This window comes from Globicephala melas, chromosome 10 (assembly GCF_963455315.2).
Source record: "Globicephala melas chromosome 10, mGloMel1.2, whole genome shotgun sequence".
Lineage (NCBI taxonomy): Eukaryota > Metazoa > Chordata > Mammalia > Artiodactyla > Delphinidae > Globicephala > Globicephala melas.
In genome coordinates this window covers 21,416,157-21,439,739 of record NC_083323.1, presented here as the reverse complement: position 1 = coordinate 21,439,739, position 23,583 = coordinate 21,416,157, and the positions used below count along the sequence as shown (strand labels likewise).

The 23,583-nt window shown below is 36.2% G+C and overlaps 1 protein-coding gene and 1 pseudogene across 18 annotated transcripts in view; one reads left to right on the top strand and one right to left on the bottom strand.

Annotated features, from left to right (window-relative positions):
- Positions 1-23,583, bottom strand: part of ANKS1B (ankyrin repeat and sterile alpha motif domain containing 1B) — a 1,162,364-nt gene that overhangs the window by 1,003,224 nt on the left and 135,557 nt on the right. The window lies entirely within an intron of this gene.
- LOC115852973 (glyceraldehyde-3-phosphate dehydrogenase-like) lies at positions 1,755-2,779 on the top strand (annotated as a pseudogene).

Sequence of the window (23,583 nt, the reverse complement as noted above, 5' to 3'; positions counted from 1 at the left end):
TGTCATACAGAGTGAAGTAAGTCAGAAACAGAAAAACAAATACCGTATGCTAGCACATATATATGGAATCTAAAAAAAAAAAAAAAAAAAGGTTCTGAAGAACCTAGGGGCAGGACTGGAATAAAGACATAGAGAATGGACTTGAGGACACTGGGAGGGGGAAGGGTATGCTGGGTGAAATGAGAGAGTGGCATAGACTTATATATACTACCAAATGTAAAAAGATAGCTAGTCAGAAGCCCCCGCATAGCACAGGGAGATCAGCTCTGTGCTTTGTGACCACCTAAAGGGGTGGGATAGGGAGGGTGGGAGGGAGATGCAAGAGGGGGGAGATATTGTGATGTATGTATATGTATATCTGATTCACTTTGTTATAAAGCAGAAACTAACACACCATTGTAAAACAATTATACTCCAATAAAGATGTTTAAAAAAATTTAAAAATAAAATAAAAGATTCAAATCACAAAACTATATTCTGACTCCAATTAAATTAAAAATCGTTCACCAAAAGGTATCTTTAATATCCACAAATATTAGAAACTGAATAATACATAAGTCAAAGAAGATATCAAAAAGATTTTGGAATGTATTTACAACTGAAAGAAAAAGAAAACACAAAATATCAAAACTTTGGGGATGCAACTAAAGTAGTACCTAAAGAAAAATGTATAGTATTAAAATGACACTGATAGATCAGAGAAAGGTCCCACATTGATGACCTCAGCTTCCACTTTAAGAAACAGGAAAAGAAGAGCATATTAACCCCAAAGTAAGCAGAAGAAAGGAAACCAGTGAAAAAGAAAACAGGATAACAATAGAGACAATCAATGAAATCAAAAAGTGATTCTTTAAAATACTCTATAAAATTTAAAAATCTATAGGCAAACTGATAAGGATTAAAATAGAAGATACAAATTACTAACTTAGGAGCAGAGAGGTAATATCACTACATATTCTAAAAATATGAACAGTAAGAAAATATTTTTAATAACTTTATACCAATAAATTAAAAAACTTAGATGAAATGGGCAAGTTTCTTGAAAAACACAAACCACCAAAACTCATTTTTAAAAATAGGATCACCTGAATAGCCCTACATCTATTAGGGAAACTGAACTTGAACTTGTGGTTACAAAACATTCCCCACAAAACAAAATAAAAACGTCCAGGTCCAGGTGGTTTCAATGGGGAATTACGCCAGATATTTAAGGAAGAAATAGTATCAGTTCTACAAAAATCATTCCAAAATATTGAAGAGCCACAAATACTGCCTAATATTCTATGACACCAAAGACATATGACAAGAAAGAACTACAGATCAATATATCACTCGTGAATACAGAAGCAAAAATTCTCAGCAAAATTCTAGCAAGTTGAATCCAACAATATATGAAAAGAACACTACACCATGATGAAATGGAGTTTATTTCAGGAATGCAAATTTGTTTTAACATTCATAAATTACTATATTAACAAACTAAAACAGAAAAATCATTATTATCTCAACAGATATGGAAATAGTACTTGCCAAACTCCAACATCAATTCCTAATAAAAACTGTTACTAAACTGGGAATAGAAGGAAATTTCATCAACCTATAAAATACATCTACAAAAAACTTATAGCTAACATAATCTTAATGATGAAAGACTGAATGTATTCCCCTTAAGATCAAGAACAGGGCAAGTTATGTCTGTTTCCCGAGGCTCTCTGTTTTTCTTCATTCAACAGACAGCTGATTTTCCTGTGCAGTGCCAGCTGCATCGCTAAGACATGATAGTGAAGATTGGAGTAAATGGATTTGTCTGTATCAGATATCTGGTCACCAGGGCTGCTTTTAACTCTGGCAAAGTGAAAACGTTGCCGTCAATGACCCTTCATAGACCTCAACTTCATGGTCTACATGTTTCAATGTGATTCTACCCATGGCAAGTTTGATGGCACAGTCAAGGTTGAAACTGGGAAGCTTGTCATCAATGAAAAGTCCATCTCCATCTTCCAGTAATGAGATCCTGCCAATGTCAAACGGGGTGATGCTGCTGCTGGATATATGGTGAAGTCCACTCATGTCTTCACTACCTTGGAGTAAGCTAAGGTTCGCTTGAAGGGTGGAGCCAAAAGGGTCATCATCTCTGCCCCTTTTGCTGAAACCCCCATGTTTGTGATGGGCATAAACCATGAGAAGTATGTCAACTCCCTCAAGATTGTCAGCAATGCCTCCTGCACCATCAACTGCCTGGCACCCCTGGCCAAGGTAACCATGACAACTTTGGCATCATAGAGGGACTCATGACCACAGTCAATGCCATCACTGCCACCCAGAAGACTGAAAATTGATGGCCCCTCTGGGAAACTATACAGTGACAGCCACAGGGTTTCCCAAAACATCATTTTGGCATCTACTAGCACTGCCAAGATTGTTGGCAAAGTCATCCCTGAGGTGAAGTGGAAGCATACTGGCATGGCCTTCTGTGTCCCCACCAACAGTATGATGATCATAGATCTGACTTGCCATCTGGAGAAAGTTGCAAATATAATGACACCAAAAAGTTGGTGAAGCAGGCATCAGAGGGCCCACTAAAGAGCATCCTGGCCTACACTGAAAATCTTGCTGTCTCCTGAAACTTTACCAGTGACACCCACTCTTTCACCCTTGATACCGTGGTTTGCATTGCCCTCAATAACCACTTTGTCAAGCTCATTTCCTGGTAGGACCATGGATTTGGCTACAGTAATAGGGCAGTGGACTGATGATCCACATGGCCTCCAAGGAGTAAAAGCCCTCTGGGCCACCAGCCACAGCGAGAACATGAGAGGAATAGAGATATGCTCAGCTGCTGGGGAGTCCTTGCCCCAACTCAATCCCCCAACACACTGAGAATCTCCCATTCTCAATACAGTTTCAATCTCAGACCACTTAAAGAATGGGAGGGGCTCAGAGAGCCCTACCTTGTCATATACCACCAATAACTATAATGTACACAGTCAAAAAACTTTTTTGTACCAGAGATTTTAGCCAATGTAGTGGCTAGAAATGCAGTGAAAAGAAAAGGAAATAAAAGACATCCAGATTGTAAAGAAAGAAGAAAATCTATCTTTACTTGAAGACAACACAGTCATGTATGTAAAAAATCCCATGAAATCTACAAAAAAAAGCTACTAAAATTAAAATTGTGTTTAATTAGGGGAAGTTCTGTAAAAAATATAGGGAACTCTGACCTTTCTTCATAATACTTCCATAAATTTAAAATTATTTCAAAATAAAATGTTTAAAAAAAAGGAAAACCTTACTCAAAAAAAAAAAAAAAACACAACCAAAAAAGTGTGTTTAGCAAGTTTGCAAGAAACAACTCAATAGGTAAAAGTCAACTATATTTCTATATGCTAGCAAAGAACAATTAGAAATCAAAATTTTTTTAAATATCATTTACAATATCAAGAAAAATATTAAATACTTAAGAACAAATTTGACAAAATATGTACAAAGTTGTACACTGAAAACTACAAAATATTGCTGTGAAAAGTTAAAGAGGACCTAAACAAATGGTGAGATAATATCAAGTTCATGAATCAGAAGACTAAATATTTTTATGATGTTAATTTTCCACAGATTTATCTTTAGATTCAATACAATGCAATCAGAATCCCAGCAAGCTTTTTTTGTAGAAATTCACTAATTCTAAAATTCATATGGAAATACAAAGGACCTAGGATAGCCAAAGCAACTCTGAAAAAGAAGAACAAAGTTGGATACTTACACTACCTGACTTCAAGACTATGATAAAACTATAGTAAACAAGACATTGTATGGTATTAAAGATAGATTATTTGAAGAGAACAGAGGAATAGAAAGTCTACCTACACATATATGCATGTGATTTTGACACAGGTGCAACAGCAATTCATTAAAGAACGAACAGTCTTATCAAAAAATTGTGTTGGAACAAATGGATATCCTTAGGCCATACCATATCCAAAACAAAACTGTATATCCTCACCACACCATATACAAAAATTCACTTAAAAATAAATCATAGATCTAAAAGCAAAACCTAAAACCATAAAACTTCTACAAGAAAATGTACAGGGAAATTTTTGTGACCTTGGATTAAGCAAAAAATTTTCTAGATTTTAATACCAAAGCACAACCCACACAAGAAAATTTGACAAATTGGACTTTAACAAAATTATGAGCTTCTGTTCTTCAAAGACACTGTTAAGAGAATGAAAAGGAAATGGGGACTGGGAGAAAAATTTTGCAAATCACATTTTCTTTTCTATTCTTTGATCCATAATAGATAAAAAAAATCAATGACCTTAAAAAAAAAATGGGCAAAGAATTTGAACAGATACTTCAGCAAAGAAGATATACACATGGCAAGTAAGAACATGGAAAGGTGCTCAACATCATTTGTCTTGAGAGAAATGCAAATTAAAACCATGAGATACTACTCATATCTATTACAATGGTGCTGATTAAGAATACTTCACATACCAATGTTGACAGGGATGTAAATCAACCACAACTCTCAAACACTGAACTACCATACAATCCAGTCATTCCACTCTAGATATTTAGTCAACAGAAATGACAGCATGTTTCTATACAAAGACTTATACATAAATATACATAGCAGCTTTATTTATACTAGCCCCAAACTGAAATAACCCAAATGTCTATTAACAGGTAAATCAATTTAAAAAATTGTGATATGGGGCTTCCCTGGTGGCGCAGTGGTTGAGAGTCCGCCTGCCAATGCAGGGGACACGGGTTCATGCCCCGGTCCGGGAAGATCCCACATGCCGCGGAGCGGCTGGGCCTGTGAGCCATGGCTGCTGAGCCTGCGAGTCCGGAGGCTGTGCTCCGCAACGGGAGAGGCCACAACAGTGAGAGGCCCGTGTACCGCAAAAAAAAAAAAAAAAAAAAATTGTGATATGTTCATACAATGGAATGCTACTCAGCAATAAAAAGGAATGAAATATTCAAATATCCAACAACATCCGTTGAAAATCTAAATCAGTCAGGTTCTCAGATTGCTTCTTCTTGAAACAGCAGAATGGGAGATTTATCCCCTGAAATGAATAAAACACATAGTCTCTGGATTAGAGGCAACAGGCCCAGATGAGGGCAGGGGAGCTAAATCGTATGAGGTAAGGAACTGAACTTTTTTTCCCTCTCAATAATTAAAACACTTTTTCAGGATTTTTTATTGAATCATTCTTCCTCTTCCTGCTTCTTTCAAGTGTTAACTTTACCTTAAACTAAATTTTTATACAGGTATACCCCATTTTATTGCACTTCAATTTATTGTTTTGCTGATACTGATTTTTTTTTAATATCTTTATTGGAGTATAATTGCTTTACAATGTTGTGTGAGTTTCTGCTGTACAACAAAGTGAATCAGCCATATGTATACATATATCCCCATATCCCCTCCCTCTTGAGCCTCTCTCCCACCCTCCCTATCCCACCCTTCTAGGTGGTCACAAAGCATCGAGCTGATCTCCCCGTGCTATGCAGTAGCTTCCCACTAGCTATCTATTTTACATTTGGTAGTGTATATATGTCAATGCTACTCTCTTGCTTTGTCCCAGCTTCCCTTTCCCCCACTGTGTCCTAGTGGCAGGGCAGGCATAAAGACACAGACGTAGAGAATGGACTTGCTTTTCTTTTTAATTGAAGATTTGTTGCAACTCTGTGTTGAACAAGTCTATCTTCACTGTTTTCTAACAGCATTTGCTCAATTCATGTCTCTGCAATTCATTTTAGTAATTCTCACAATATTTCAAATTCTTATTTATTACTATATTTGTTATGATGATCTATGAATTGTTTTGGGGCATCAAGAAATATGTCCACATAGGACAGTGAACTTGATGAATCTTGTACGTGTCCTGACGGCTCCACAGACCGCCATTCTCCACCTCTCTCCCTCTCCTGAGGCCTCCCTCTTCCCCAAGACACAGTATTGAAATGAGGACAATTAATAACCCTACAGTGGCCTCTAAGTGTTCAAGTGAAAGAAAGAATCACACATCTCTCACTTTAAATGAAAAGCTAGAAATGATTAAGCTTAGTGAAGACATGTCAAAAGCCACGATAGGTTAAAATCTAGGCCTGTTGCACTACACAGTTAGCCACATTGTGAATGCAAGGGAAAAGTTTTTGAAGGAAATTAAAAGTGCAACTCCAATGAACACATAAATGATAAAAAAGTGAAACAGCCTTACCGCTGATAAGAAGAAAGTTTTAGTGGTCTGGATAGATCAAATGAGCCACAACATTCCCTTAAGCAAAAACCTATGCAGAGCAAGACCCTAACTCTCTTCAATTCTATGAAGGCTGAGAGGGAGGTGAAAAAGCTGCAGAAGAAAAGTTTGAAGCCAGCAGAGGTTGGTTCATGAGATTTAAGGAAAGACTCTATCTCCATCACATAAAAGTGCAAGATGAGGGAATTCCCTGCCAGTCCAGCGGTTACGACTCTGCACTCCCACTACAGGGGGCCTGGGTTTGTTCCCTGGTCAGGGAACTAAGATTCCAGTAAGATAGATAGATAGATAGATAGATAAATAAATTTTAAAAACCAACAAACACAAGTGCAAGATGAAGCAGCAAGTGCTAATGTAGAAGCTATAGCAAGCTATCCAGAAGATCTAACTAAAATAACTAATGAAAGTAGCTGTGCTAAACAACAGATTTTCAGTGTAGACAAAACAGTCTTACTTTAGAAGACTATGCCATCTAGGACTTTCATAGCTAAAGAGGAGAAGTCAACATCTGGCTTCAAAGCTTCAAAGGACAGGTTGACTCTCTTGTTAGGAACTAATGCACCTGGTGACTTTAAGCCAACTGTAAATCAACTATACTTCAATTTTTTAAATTAATTAATTAATTAAAAATAAATTGAAGCCAATGCTCATTTACCATTCTGAAAATCCTAGGGCCCTTAAGACTTATGCTAAATCTACTCTATGTTCTATAAATGGAACAAGAAAGCCTGGATGATAGCACACCTGTTTACAACGTGGTCTACTGAATATTTTAAGCCCACTGTTGAGACCAATTGCTCAGAAAACAAGATTCCTTTCCAAATAGTACTGCTCAATGACAATACACCTGGTCACTCAAGAACTCTGATGGAGATGTACAATAAGATTAATGTTGTTTTCACACCTGCTAACACAACATCCATTCTACAGCCCACATATCAAGAAGTAACTTCAACTTTCAAGTCTTATTATTTAAGATACATTTCATAAGACTAAATCTGCCATAGATAATGATTCCTCTGATGGATCTGGGCAAAGTCAATTGAAAACCTTCTGACTTAGACGCAAGAGGGAGGAGATATGGAGATATATGTATATGTATAGCTGATTCACTTTGTTATAAAGAGGAAACTAACACCATTGTAAAGCAATTATACCCCAATAAAGATGTTAAAAAAAAAAAAACCTCTGGAAAGGATTCACCTTCTGAAAGACATTAAGAACATTTGTGATTCATGGGAAGAGGTCAAAATACTAACAGGAATTTGGAAGAAGTTGATTCCAACTCTCATGGCTGACTTTGAGGGGCTCAAGACTTCAGTGGAGGAAATAACTGCAGATGTGGTAGAAGTAGCAAGAGAACTAGAATTACAAGTAGAAACCAAAGATGTGACCAAACTGCTGCCATCTCATGATATACTTTGAATAGGTGAAGAGGTGCTTCTTATGAATGAGCAACAAAAGTGGTTTCTTGAGACAGAATCTATTCCTGGTGAAGGCACTGTGAAGACTGTTGAAATGACAACAAAGAATTTAGAATACCACATAAACTTAGTTGATAAAGCAGCAACAAGGTTACAATATGGGTAAAATGCTATGAGACAACACCCCCTGCTACAAAGAAATCGTTCATGGAAGGAAGAGTTCATCGATGGGGCAAACTTCATTGCCGTCTTATTTTAAGACATTGCCACAGCCGCCCCAAACTTCAGCAACCACCACCCAGATCAGTCAGCAGCTATCAATACAGAAGTAAGACCCTCCACCAGCAAAAAGATTACAACTTGCTAAAGGCTCAGATGATGGTTATGATTTTTTAGCAATAAAGAATTTTTCAATTAAGGTATGTACATTGCTTTTTTAATATAATGGTATTGTACACTTAACAGACTACAGTATAAACATAACTTCTATATGCACTGGGAAACAAAAACAGTTCATGTGACTTGCTTTATTGCGATATATGCTTTACTGCAGTGGTCTGGAACCGAACTGACAATATCTTGAAGGTAAGCCAGTATGTACTGTTGGTCTGTTTCTAGGGGTTCTCTTGTATTCACCAATTTCTCTATTCTGGCACTAGAATCACTTTTTTTTTTTAGTATTGTCTATAATTGGTGGTATATAGATCCCATAATGACTTAATTTCACAATCTTTTTCCTGCAACTTCCTCTAGATGCCTATGAAATAGAAGTATTAATATGAAGACTACAGGCACAAAAATATTTACTGTATAATTTTAATAGTAAAAAAGAGAAAGCTCATGAATGCCCATCAAAAAGGGAAAAATTAATTAGGATTTATCTACACCATGGAATATTATGCAACTATTAAAACAAGTAAGTTTGATTTATATGTACTGACCTTGAAAACATATTAAATGAAAAAGGCAAGTTGCATAATATTGTGTGAATATGTCAATATCCTAAATGCTTTACATACATTGACTCATTTACATCCACACAACTATAAGACAGAGACTGTTATTAGTCCCATTATACTGATGTTAAACATTTGCATTAACATAGAAAAATGCATGCAAAAATAATTAGTCGCCTCTGAATTGTTTGAATAGTCAAAATTATCAAGTATTTTTCAAGGAAAGTTTTTTTAAAAACAATAGAATATGAAGGAGAAAAGACAGGTTTGCTCCAGATTGTGAAGAGCCTTATAACATGCCAAGAAGCTTAGCCTTTATCCTATAAGCACTGTGGACCTACAGGGTTATCAGAAAGATACTACGCATGTTTCTGGATCGGGTCAGTGTTTTATTATTGTTTTTATATTTTTTATTTTTTAATTATTTTTTAAAATATTTATTTGGCTGCATGGAGTCTTTTTTTTTAATTTAATTTATTTATTTTTGGCTGTGTTGGGTCTTCATTTCTGTGCGTGGGCTTTCTCTAGTTGCAGCGAGCGGGTGCCACTCTTCATCGCGGTGCACGGGCCTCTCACTGTCACGGCCTCTCTTGTTGCGGAGCACAGGCTCCAGACGCGCAGGCTCAGTAGTTGTGGCTCACGGGCCTAGTTGCTCCGCGGCATGTGATATCTTGCCAGCCCAGGGCTCGAACCCATGTCCGCTGCATTGGCAGGCAGATTCTCAACCACTGCGCCACCAGGGAAGCCCTGCATGGAGTCTTAGTTGCAGCATGTGGGATCTTTCATTGTGGCACACAGGCTCCAGAGTGCGTGGGCTTAGTTGCCCCGTGGCATGTGGGATCTTAGATCCCTGACCAGGGTTCGAACATGCATCCCCTGCATTGGAAGGAGGATTCTTAACCACTGGACCACCAGGGAAGTCCCTGGGGTCAGTATTTTATAATGAGAGCTCTTTCGAAAGACAGTTGGAAGGTGAAGAGAGTGAACAAATTGGTTGCAGGGAGTCAGGTTAGTAGTCTGTTTTAACAATCTAGGGAAGAAACAAAGAAATCTGAACTAGTGGATATACAGAGGTAGAGAAGAGGGAGTAAACTCAAGTAGACATGTCTAAAATAAAAACCTACGGGAGATGGTATCCATATGAATAGGATAAGAACAAAAGAATGACTGAGATTTCTACCATGAGCGAAATGCATGGAAGATGGGATATCTCCATTAGAGAGAACTGCGAGGGCACTGGTGTCTTTCGGGGAAAGCCAAGTTTTAGTTAAAGGTGACTAGCACACTATGTTGCTCAGGAATACCTCTGGCAAAGCATGGAAAAGAAATGAGAAAATACTGTAAATTAACTCAAATTATTTTTAAATTTCCTGCATGTTATTAGACCTTATAAATATTTAGTAGGGGAAGATATGATATTTATAACAAAAGTAAGATTCAAGGTCTATAGATTTCATTTACCTATACCATCTCAGTTCCCCATTATCAAAAAAAAAAAAGAATTAATTATAATAGGAGCATGAGGAAAAAAATCTCCAATGCATGTCTCCTTTCCTAAACAGAATGAATGTGGATACATCTTTTTTTAAACAAGGAGGTTCAGGATAGAATTTAGCATACATATAAATATATTTGACTACCTTAGGCACATATCCACATATCCATAGAACATCCACACACACTTGAAAGAGTAAAAATAAGCCAGACTCAGACCTTCCAACTAAAAAGTTAATTAAAAATATAATAAACTTTGATGTTTATAAGCTCAAGCTTTGAGCTAATGTTCTACTTCATTCCAACTTTTTGCACTGCACTCCTCTTGTTTCTCAATGATAATCTTTAAATTCAAAAAGAGGGCCTATATTAAAACCTTGATAAACTTAAGGCTGTTTTATAAAATACAAGAATTTCTAAATACCTTTAAGAGATGTCTTGAAAAAGTTTTAAATCTTATTAAATATTTATTCCCAAAAAGGAAATATATAGATCCTTGGTCTTAGTCTAATATATACTCAATTTCATCTCCTATACTAACTTGTCTATATTTTATATTCTGTATGTGAGAATTCATACCGAGAATGAATGCTCTGAGACGATATGAGAGCCCCAATTACCAAAGATTTAATTTCCTTTGTTATGCTATTTGTACTAATATATCAAATTGGATTAGTACATTTTAGAATATAAACAAAATAGGTTTTCCACAGAAATTTCAAATAACCTGGACGTTCATTAATGAGAATACTATGTTCCCTAAGCTCTCACATATTTAAGATTACACCTAAATAAACTGTAAGTCTGAGTTTCTTGGGCCAATACAATCTTGTGTATAGCAAACAAGACTTAAACACAGTTACTCCACAAATTGATCATCATTATACCCTCTACCAACCTATGCGACAAATTCTTCAGGAGCAACATAAAACCTTTCAGCTTTTCTTGATTCTTATCTGACACTTGAGGTCACTCCAAGGCTCCAGATATGAAAATGTACAGAATGTGCATCGAACGCCTCAAGCAGGGTCAGAGTATGTAGAAATGGTCTTCTGACATGTCATATAATTTCAAGCAATGAAAACAAAGCCCTGTTCTTTTCAATCCATATCTTAACAGTTTGCTTCCATCTTTGGATGAACTGGACACGTGCACACGCAATTGAGTACTGTAAGTTAAGTTCTCATCTCCATAGTGGTGATGTAATTTTATTAACATGGGCTAGAAGTATCTCATATGAGTGTAATAAGTCTGGAATAACGTGGGCCATACATGTAAATTTAAATGTTCTAGTAGCCACATTAAAAAGATTTTAAAAAGAGATGAAATTAGTTTTTTGTATATTTTATTTAACCTAGTATATCCAAACATCATTTCAATATGGAATATAAAAATTATTGAGGTATTTTACATTTTCTGTACTGTTGTCAAAATCAGTGTTTATTTTACATTTATAGCACACTGCAATTAGGACTAGTCATATTTCAAGTGCTTTATAGCCTCACATGGACAGTGGCTACTCTATTGCACTACATAGGGTAGTCCTATATAATTATTTTCAGAAAAAAGAAAAAACAAGATTAACTCTGAAAATTTTAAATGCCTTCTAAAAATAACTGAAAAGACTGGCTTTGTAGTAAATAAATGCCCATGTGATTGAGTCCCAGAAAATATCTTTAACAATTTCTTACCGTTTGAGCAAGATAAAATATGTAATAGACCAAGTATATAGTCACATCAGAGACTGTAAATGCACAATATTACATAAGTAATATTAGGGAGCACCATAGCCAAAATTATACTAACCAAACATTTTCTAATGAATAATGTGCACCTTGATTGCTTGATGTAACTCTCAATAATAACTATTCACACAGCAAATCAGAATCGGTGAACTGCGAGCAGAAATAACTCCTTGAGTTATAATCACACAACTTATCATCTCTCTACTAAACATACAGTATACACCACAAGATAGCATTTTATAATATGAGAAGGAATTTGCAACCATGAAGAGAAACATAGTTAAGAAAACCTAAGAGTAAAACTAGAGCATCTATTTCAACCCAGTTTCAACTTTGTAATTAGTGCTAAGTGTAAAACGTATTCCTTCCAGCCCTCAACTGCTCTTCTTCACCTAGATATAATTCCTGAAAAATGAACTAACAGACAAGGCAGATTAAGCTCTCATTGCTATGCAAGTACTGATTTTGGTGGCAATTGTTCTTATCCTCATGTTCTTTTCTTAGGTAACAATATTTCCAAGGGTACTGTGGTAGGCAGAATAATGGTACCCCAAAGATGTCTATGTCCTAATCACCGGAATCTGAGAATATGTCACGCTGCATGGCAAGGGAGAATTAAAGTTGTAAATGGAATTACACTGCTAATCAGCTGACCTTAGCCTGGATTTTTTTTTCTTAAAACTGCATGGCTAGAACCACTAAAATAATGAGAGTGTAACTCTTATCTTGTTGATGAACTTAATGGCATGCCTGGCAGGGTTTCACCATTTAGTATGATGTCTGCTGTTGGCTTCTCATGGATACATTTTCACCGTATTAAGGAAGTTTTTATTACTTTGTTAATGAACAAGAAGCAGCAGAATAGCATAGTGGCTAAAAAGCACACTCAGGATTCAAACTGCCTAAATTCGAATACTGGTTCCATTTCTAACTGCATGACCTTGGGAAGATTATGTAACCACTCTGTGCCTCAGTTTCCTCATCTATAAAATGAACATACCAGTAATAGCTACTTCATAAGGATGTGAAGATAAGATAGACCCATGAAAAGTGCTAGTACAGTACCTGACACATAGTAATCATCATGTCTGTAGGAAGAGTAAGGAAGGAATGTTTTTATGATTTGTTAAATTTCTTTAGGGTCTTTCAGGATGAGTATATGTTTTCTCCTTTAATACATTAATATTATTATTTTTATTTATTTATGTATTTATTTATGGCTGCGCTGGGTCTTTGCTGCTGCGCGCGGGCTTTCTCTACTTGCGAGAGGAGGCTACTCTTCGTTGTGATGCGCGGTGGTTTCTCTGGTTGCGGTGTGCGGGCTCTAGGCACACAGGCTTCAGTAGTTGTGGCTCGCGGGCTCTACAGCACAGGCTCAGTAGTTGTGGCACACGGGATTAGTTGCTCCTTGGCATGTGGGATTTTCCTGGGCCAGAGCTCGAATTGAACCCGTGTCCCCTGCATTGGCAGGCGGATTCTCAACCACTGTACCACCAGGGAAGCCAATTCTTTTTTTTTTTTAATAAATTTATCTATTTATTTATTTACTTATTTATTTAATTTTTGGCTGTGCTGGGTCTTCACTGCTACTCACGGGGGCTACTTTTTGTTGCAATGTGCGGGGCTTCTCATTGCAGTGGCTTCTCTTGTTGTGCAGCACAGGCTCTAGACATGCGGGCTTCAGTAGTTGTGGCATGCGGGCTCTAGAGCGCAGGCTCAGTAGTTGTGGCACACATGCTTAGTTGCTCTGCAGCATGTGTGATCTTCCCGGACCAGGGCTCGAACCTGCGTCCCCTGCATTGTCAGGCAGATTCTTAACCACTGTGCCACCAGAGAAACCCTAATTAATTCTTGATGAGAACCGTCTTTACACTCCTGAAGGTAAACTTGTCTACCTATGGGGTATATTTTAATGTAATCCTGGATTGCTATTTGTAATTTAGGGTTTTGCATCCATATTCATATGTAAAATCAGTCACCAGTTTTCTGGTCTCTTCAGTTTTGGTATCAGGGTTATGTAAATGAAGAGTTTTCTGCCTTTTTTTAATCTCCAGAATAAATCAACTAACATAGAAAGTGTTTGTTACTTGAATATTTGAAAGAACAAACATGTAAAATCATCTAGGACTAGCACTTTTTCGGAGTAAATCCTTAAAACTTCCAGTGTCTACTATGGTTACTGATCTATCAATACTGTCAACCTCATCTTGGATCAATTTTGTAATTTACATTTTTCCTAGGAAATCAACTATTTCCATTTAGGTTTTCTAATTTATTGAAAAAATTGCACATATTTTTATATTTATTACTATCTTCTGTATTTATAGTTCTGTTACCATTTTCGTTCCTAATGTGCTATATTATTCTTCTTTCCTCGGTTTGCCTAGGTGGGTCTATTTTATTGTCATATTCAAAGATTCAATTAGCTTTATTTTTATCAAACATCTACTGAATGTGTTACTTATTCATATATTTGTTTGTTTACTTTCTAATTACTTTCTGTTCTTAACTATAAGAATTCAATCATCTATTTATTATATTATATCCTTTTTTTCTAGCTCTTTGAGTTGAATGCTTAACTCATTTAATTTTATTCTTTCTTATTTAAAAGCGGGACTTCCCTGGCAGTCCAGTGGCTAAGACTCCGTGCTTACACCACAGGGGGCTCAGGTCCAATCCCTGGTTGAGGAAGTAAGATATCACATGCTGTGCCACGGCCAAAAAATAAATAAATATATATTTTTTTAAAGAGCATTACAGGTTATGACATTTCTACTGACTGTAGGTTTGTCCACATCACTTAGGTTTTGACAAGTCATATTTTCATATCAATTGCTACATATACAGTCTGTAATTCAGCTGTGATTTCCCTTTTATCCTGAAAGTTGTACTCATTTTAAAATTTGTTAAGTGTTTAGATTCATTTTCTCTTAATGATATATTTCCAGTTTTATTGGGTGGGCCAAAAGGTTCATTCTGTTTTTTCTGTAAGATGGCTCTAGTAATACTTAGTTGTCTTTAACTTCATTCGAAACAATTTTGTTAGATTGTATGTAACAGCTGTCATATCAGCATGCATGTAAAAAAACCCATCAAAATTGGTGAATTTTTGCAGACATTTTAATATTGAAGATGGAAGAAAAAGGCAACATTTTCGGCATATTATGTTTCATTATTTCAAGAAGGGTAAAAACGCAACTGAAACACACAAAAAGATTTGTGCAGTGTAAGAAGGCGCTGTGACAGAACGAACATGTCAAAAGTGATTTGTGAAGTTTTGTGCTGGAGATTTCTCGCTGGACGATGCTCCATGGTCAGGTAGATCAGTTGAAGTTGATAGCGATCAAATCGAAACAATAATTGAAGACAATCAACGTTATACCACGCGGGAGATAGCTGACATACTCAAAATATACAAAGCAAGTCTTGACAATCATTTGCACCAGCTTGGTTATGTGAATCACCTTGATGTTATGGGTTCCACACAAATTAAGTGAAAAAAACCTTTTTAACCATATTTCCGCATGCAATTCTCTACTTAAACATAATGAAAACGTTCCATTTTTAAAACAAATTGTGACGGGCAACGAAAAGTGGATACTGTACAATAATGTGGAATAGAAGAGAGCATGGAGCAAGCGAAATGTGAACCACCACCAACCACACCAAAGGCCGGTCTTCATCCAAAGAAGGTGATGTTGTGTATATGGTGGGATTGGAAGGGACTCCTCTGTTATGAGCTCCCTCCAGAAAAACAAACGATTAATTCCAACAAGTACTGCTCCCAATCAGACCAACTGAAAGCGACATTAGATGAAAAGCATCCAGAATTAGTCAATAGAAAATTCATAATCTTCCATCAGGATAACACAAGACTGCCTGTTTCTTTGATGACCACAGCTTGGCTGGGAAGTTCTGATTCATCTGCCGTATTCACCAGACATTGCACCTTTGGATTTCCATTTATTTCAGTCTTTACAAAATTCTCTGAATGGAGAAAATTTCAATTCCCTGGAAGACTGTAAAAGGCACCTGGAACAGTCCTTTGCTCAAGAAGATAAAAAATGTTGGGAAGATGGAATTATGAAGTTGCCTGAAAAATGGCAGAAGGTAGTGGAACAAAAGAGTGAATACGTTGTTCAATAAAGTTCTTGGTGAAAATGAAAAATGTGTCTTTTATTTTTACTTAAAAAACCAAAGGCACTTTTTGGCCCACCCAATACCACATTATACTCACAGCATAATTATTCAACTTCAAATAATTTATTTAGATTTTCTTTGAAAACTAGTATGTAGTTTTATGTTACATAAGCAGTAAGTGTATTCTCTGTTTCTAAAGGTGAGATGTATATTTTTCAAGCTTATTAACTGCATAATTCATACCATCTATAAGCCTAGTTTCTCTACTTCATCATCAAATTCTGAGAAGTGTTACCATGCATAGTAAGTATATCTCTGTGATTGAACTGTCATCAAACTTTCTTTGAATTTCTAAATTTGCTTGTTTTGTTATATTCTTCAGTTGAGCAAAAGAATGATACATCTTTATAAATTATGTATTACCAAAAAATTGGTTTAATTCCATATAATGGTCTCTATCTTAAAATATATTTTGTCTGTAATTAATATTGCCAGCTCAGCTTTCTCTTTGTTTACATATAACTGGTATAGTTTTGACTATCCATTTATTTTCCTTCTATTTCTATCATTTTATCTTGGCTATATCTCTTGAAAACAGCATAGCCACGGTTGGCTTTTTTTGTTTTATAATCTAAGAAGCTTTGTCTTTTAATTTTTTTATGAATTTTATTTATTTTTTTATACAGCAGCTTCTTATTAGTTATCCATTTTATACATATTAGTGTATATATGTCAATCCCAATCTCCCAATTCATCCCACAACCACACCCCCGCCACTTTCCCCCCTTGGTGTCCATATGTTTGTTCTCTACATCTGTGTCTCTATTACATTTGGTATTATTCCTATGACTAAATTTTATTATCCTGTTCTTTTTTCCTCTTTTCTTTTTTCTGTTTTCATGTTCAAGCTTTCTTCATTTCTTTATTTTTCTCTAGTTATTCTTCCTTATCATTTTATTTCTATTATATTAGTCCTCTACTTCTTTGCAAATACATTAAACTGTAATTTCTTACTGGTGTCAAGAATTAAATTGTAACCATGTCCATCCTTAACAAAGTATAATTTGCATCTTTCTTTTCTCATCTTCACTCCAAAGCCTTGATGAAATAATGCGGAATTTTAATGCTATATTACTATTTCCTCTTTATGACTTTTATTTCAGAAACATTTCCTAATAATTGTGTTATATTTTACAACCATATTATCAACAGTGATTTAGGTTTTACTAGTTTCCTACTCAACGTGGTTTCTTATTTAACAAGATTATATGTAATATGGTTAATATCTTTTGCTGCCTTGAGGTAACCAACAGTCACAAGGACTACAACAAGGATAGCCATGTTCATGAAAGGCATAGGTACTGGCATGAGATTCTTCCACCTCAGATCTGCAAGGAGTCTTTAACTTTAAGAGATAAGAAAGAAGGACTGAGAGTGTAAAACAAAGAATGTTGCTCACCAACCAGTTCTATAAGGAATAAATCATTAGCCACTGTAGTTGCTGACCAACATGCACCCTGAGAGGAATTCGGGATAAAAAACAGGATAAGGCATTCTGTGCTTTGAAAAAACAAGCCCCTTAGAAAGTTGATGTATATCTCAGGAAGAAGTTTAATGAACCCAGATTCTTGCATCTTCCCATACACAGAAGAGCACTAAAATCATTAACTTGAGATATCTATTCTTTGTAACTAGCAGTAATCTTTTACCAAGATGTATGCTTGACTGCACGTAGTCCCTAGCCAAATCATATATATATTCGCTTCTCTCCTATCTCTTTAGAGCAACTTTCTCAGAGCTACTGAGAGGCTGTCTCCTGGACTATAGTCCTCTTCCCTGAATACAACTTAAATTCACAACTGTTGTGTTGTTCATTTTTCTTTAAGTCAACAGGAGTATAACATGTTCACATTTGGGGGAATGTAGTCTTTGTGTAGAGAGGCTGTCTGTTCTCCTCCCCTCCTCCAAGTGAAGGGGAAAAACACTTAACTGATTTCCCTCCCCAAAGCCCAGGGAAGTGGGGGGTACCAAGAAAAAAGTTGGGGAGTGTCTGTAAGAAGGAATAACTGACAAGTTCTATCCAGGATTAAACATTCTCTTTGCTGACCTACCCCAGACCTTCTGGAGTTGAGGTAGAGTGGGAGTAGAGGAAGAAGATGGGGAAACATTGGTCTGGAATGGCAAACAGTTCCTGGTCAGAAAGCATATTTTCTAAAAGTATGGAATACAGATTCTGTTCAGACCCAGGGGAGCCTAAATTGGGGTAGCAATTGGTAGATGCAATTGGGAGCCACAGGCAGACCATCAATCAATGCAGCAGTAGGTAAAAAGGCACTAGAGGAATATAGCCTGAGGCTTCCTGCTAGGTGTGGCAGCATCCACCTGTGGGAAGCTGTGGACAAACCAGTTTAGGAATAATGACAAGGAGAAAAGGGTCAAAAACTTTGCCATGGGCTGTCACATTGTATAAGAAGACATCTTTTGGCCCTTTGCCCTCCTCCTAGAAAAGTGAACAGGGGATTCAGGGGCAGAGGGAACAGGAAGGTGAGGGAAGAGGTATGAGTGCTGTCTACATATTCCTCTTCACACAATACAAAGGGAGAAAGCTTTGAATGAAACATGAGAATGAAGCTTTCAAACGGACGGGACCGACAAAACTGAAGACCTAAACTACCATATATCAAGACTTAATGTAAAACAGTACAGTTCAGGCAGTGAGGTGTTGACATAAATAGATCAATGGAACAGAACAGAGCCCAGAAATAGACTCCAATCTATATGACCCCTTGACTTATGACAAAGGTGATACAGAAGTACAATGAGGCAATTATGGTCTTCTTATTAAATAATGCTGAGTCAATTTGATATCTATATTAAAAACATGAATCTCAACCTCCACCTTAAGTTATATATAAAAATAAATTCTAGATTAATTATAGATATAAATATGAAAAATAAAGGAATAAAACTACTAGCGAAAATACAATATATCCATGACCTTCAAATAAAAATTTCCATGAAAGAAGCAGACAAAAATCACCATAAAGGAAAATACTTGACCAACTGGACTACATTAAAAAAACTGTTTTTCATCAATGGACACCACTAACACAATAAAAAGACAAAACAACAGAGTGAGAGAAGATAATTGTGTGTATTTGCTATCTATTTTCTGAAATGCCTGTTCAATATTTGTCCACTTTGTATTAGTTTGTGTGCCATTAAAAATTTTCTTTAATTGATTTTTAGGAGTTCTTTATGTGTTTGGTTACAAGACCCTTGTCAGACATACACACACACAGAGAGAACTGCTCAACTTCATTAGTCATCAAGAAAAACGCAAATTAATACCACAACGAGATACCACTACATCCACCAGAATGACTAAAATGAAAACGAAGTGTTAGCAAGGATGTGAAGCAACTAGAATTCTCATATGCTGCTAGCAGAAACACAGCATAACTTTTCAAAGACTGAAAAGTTATTTAACAGTATTCATTTAAAAATTAAATACATAAAAATTATGTATTTAATTAAATAATTAAAAAATTCACATATGCACACCCTATGACTAGCAGTTCAAGAATTCTTACCTACATTTACCAAAAGATATGTACAAGCATATACTATTCATAATAGTAAAAAACTATCCATCAATTGTAGAAAGAATAAACTGTAGTATATTCACAAAGTACAGTAGAATATTACACAGCAATGAAAAGGAATAAATTATTCTCCACAAATGAATGAGTTTTACAAACATAAAACTGAGCAAAAAAAGTCATATATAGAAGAATCATATGGTATGTTCCATCTGAATAAGTTCAGATGAGGAAAAGCTAATCTGAGGAAAGCTAATCTGCTGTGTTAGAAATCAAGACAATAATTACCCTTAGAGGGTATAGTAAGTAGAACACAACACAACTGGGGTTTCTGGAGTGTTAGTAAAATTTTATTTCTTGATTTTTCAGTCTAAAAGGAGAAAAAGTCAAATTGATATTGGCCTTCTTGTCTGTAACAGTGGATGCTAAAAGACAGTGGAGCAGTGTAGTCAGAGTTCCACAGGAAAAATATTCTGACAGTATTGTATGCATTCAATTTATAGATGTGTAGCTATTTTTTATGGTACTGTGATATCCTCACTTGTAATAAGAAATATATATATTTGGTCTTTGTCCAGTTTCTGGCACAGAGCTCTTAAAACCCTAGGAATTTCCTAAGAGATAAGAGCAATAAAGGTATCTTTTGTCATATTAATGAGGTGACTTTTGGACTGCACCTAAGGATAGGGGTTGGTTGCCAGGAGACCCAACCAAGTGATTAGAGGGTTAGAACTTTGAGTCCCACCTCTGTGACCTCAGAGAAGGGGAGGGGGGCTGGAGGAACCAATCTCTAATGGCCAGTGATTTAATCAATCATGCTCATGTAACAGATGTGACATAATATAATTCATTGTATTTTACAATTATGTATGTACTTCTCTGTGGGTTTATTTAAACAAAATGAGCAAGAGTAAGTCTTAATAGCTGGAATGTGACTATTTTAATAAAAGAAAGTAAAAACGTCTAGAATTAGAGTTAGATGTCATTAAAGAGCATGCTATTCATTCACCAGGCAAGAGAATTTCTACAGAACACAGTGGTAATAGAAACTGAAAAAAAAAATTTGTTTTGTAAGATTTATACCTCATGACATAAGAATTTTCAATTAGTTCAGTTATATCAATTAATCTTTCCTTTACTTGATATATTTATTCTGATCCACCTTTACTTGAGGTATTTATTCTGATTCAACTTCATTTGGCCAGAGAACTTCCTTGAGGAATTTTGTCTGAGAAGTCTATCTTAGTACCTTTCTTGGGTTCCTGGACCTAATTCCAATGTGTGTAGGGGCTGGGGTCGGGGAGGGCTCCCACACAATACCAAACAATTCTCAGACACCAGCATGGTGTCTGAGAATTCAACTTAATTCAACTCAGTTCTGACACTATCTACCCAGAGATAGCATCATATTCTGCAGGTAAAGGGCTCTCTGTCCAACAAGACTGCCCTCCACTTCAGATGTCAATCTCAAGCCCAGGTTGTTACTTGTGCTTCTGACCAACCAGCTACAAACTGGAGATTCCAATGACCCCCTCCAACTCAGGAGGCCAATCACAAGTCTAGGTTGTCACCTATACTTCTGAGCAGCTGGTTATAAATCAGAGGTTCCTACAACCCCCTCCTTGGCTTCAATTAATTTGCTAGAACAGTTCACAGAATTCAGAACTCATTGCTAGATTACTGGTTTATTATAAGAGGATATAGCTCAGAAACAGCCAGCTAAAGAGATACATAGGGCAAGGTAAGGGAAAAGGGCACAGAACTTCCATGCTCTCTCTAGGTGCACAACTCTCCCCCAATCGCCCATATTCACCAACCTGGAAGCTCTCTAAACCAGCGGTCCCCAACCTTTTTGGCACCAGGGACCGGTTTCATGGAAGGCAATTTTTCCACAGGCGGGGCTGGGGGGATGGTTCAGGTGGTAATGTGAGCAATGGGGAGCAATGGGCGATGGGGAGCGGCAGATGAAGCTTCTCTTGCTAGCTCACTGCTCACCTCCTGCTGTGCGGCCCACGGTCCTCGGCCTGGGGGTTGGGGACCCCTGCTCTAAACCCAGTCTTTTGGGAGTTCTTATGAAGGCTTAATTATATAAGCATGATTGATTAAATCAATGACCATTAGAGATTGGTTCCTCCAGTCCCTCTCCCCTTCTCTGAGGTCACAGAGGTGGGACTCAAAGTTCTAACCCTCTAATCACTCGGTTGGGTCTCCTGGCAACCAACCCCTATCCTTAGGTGCAGTCCAAAAGTCACCTCATTAATATGACAAAAGATACCTTTATTGCTCTTATCTCTTAGGAAATTCCTAGGGTTTTAGGAGCTCTGTGCCAGAAACTGGACAAAGGCCAAATATATATATTTCTTATTACAAGTGAGGATATCACAGTACCATAAAAAATAGCTACACATCTATAAATTGAATGCATACAATACTGTCAGAATATTTTCCCTGTGGAACTCTGACTACACTGCTCCACTGTCTTTTAGCATCCACTGTTACAGACAAGAAGACAAATATCAATTTGATTTTTTCTCCATTTAGACTGAAAAGACAGTACCTGCTTTTTCAGTCTAAAATCTTATAAAGTGTCTCTTTGTGCATAGGATTCAGAAATTCCACTGGGATATATCTAAGTGTAGTTTTTTTCTCTCAATAGTTTTGGTTAACACTGAAAATTTAATAAACAGAAACCTCAATTTAAACAGACAGGAGGCCAGAAGAGGGCGCTCTCATGCTCTATGATGATAGCACAGCCCAAAAGGAAGAAGAAACACTTTCCCTTCTTGCCTGGCAAGAGCTCAGCCAATGAAAAGCCACTATATATCCAAATTTCAATTCCTCCAATAGACTATTTGTTCACTATACCCCTCCCAACTTCCTTTTCCCCTCTTTGAAAGAGTTCTCCTCTCCTAGCTATATAGGATTCTTGCATGTGTAGCTCACCATGGTTGCAAACCCGAAACTGCAATACTTTGTTGATCCCAAATAAACCCATTTTGCTAGAGAAATAACTAGCAGTTTATTAGTTTCAGGTCAACAGCACTTTCTCTGCACTTTCAATGAAAGATTCAAATTTGTCTTCATTTCAGGGAAATGTTACTTTATTTTGTTTTTATTATTGTTTCCTCTATCTATTGATACTTATTTTCCCTTTCTAGAACATCTATGGCTAGAATGTTAGATCCCCAGATATATCACATACATCTTTTTCTCTCTCATTTCTCTTTCTTTGTATTTTTTCCTTGCATCCTGAAATAATTATTTTAATTGTATTTTAAATCACTGGTTTATTTTTCAAAAATGTCCATTCATTGTCTCTGATTTATTTTTATAAACTCTTTCTTGTCTCTAACACATCTTAAATCTCCTAGTAACCTGAAAGTTCTATCCTCTTGCTGTAGCCTTTGTTTTACATGTATGACTTCAAAATAAACCAAATTCTCTATCATCTAACTCAAATTTTTAATACATAAAACATATCAATAATTCTACGTTTTTATAAATATATGATTCCTATTTTTGTCTTTCTTTTTTATCCCTACAAAAGAGTTGGAAATATTTTATAATCCAAAGAAGAAATACCCCAATTATGTTAAGTGACTCAAGGGACAGAGTTAATTTTGTATGAATAGATTAAATTTGCTTGATTGCTCTTCTTTAGTGAAGACTATGTTAATGACAAGCTTAAAATTAATAGTTTTATTGCTTTTGACAAAGACACATGGGAAAAACCTTTTCAGAAGCTAATTAAACATACTCTTAATCAGCCACAGATATACACTCTAGTCCAAGTTCCCCACAACTAAAATAAATGAAAAACATCTGATAAAAATTCAAGAATTAGTATAATGAAAATTAAAGAGCACAAGAGTAACTAAATAATATGCTCCTCCTTTCATTCCTTTTTGATTCCAAAACAATCTGCACCAATAGAGTGTTATATTTTCACT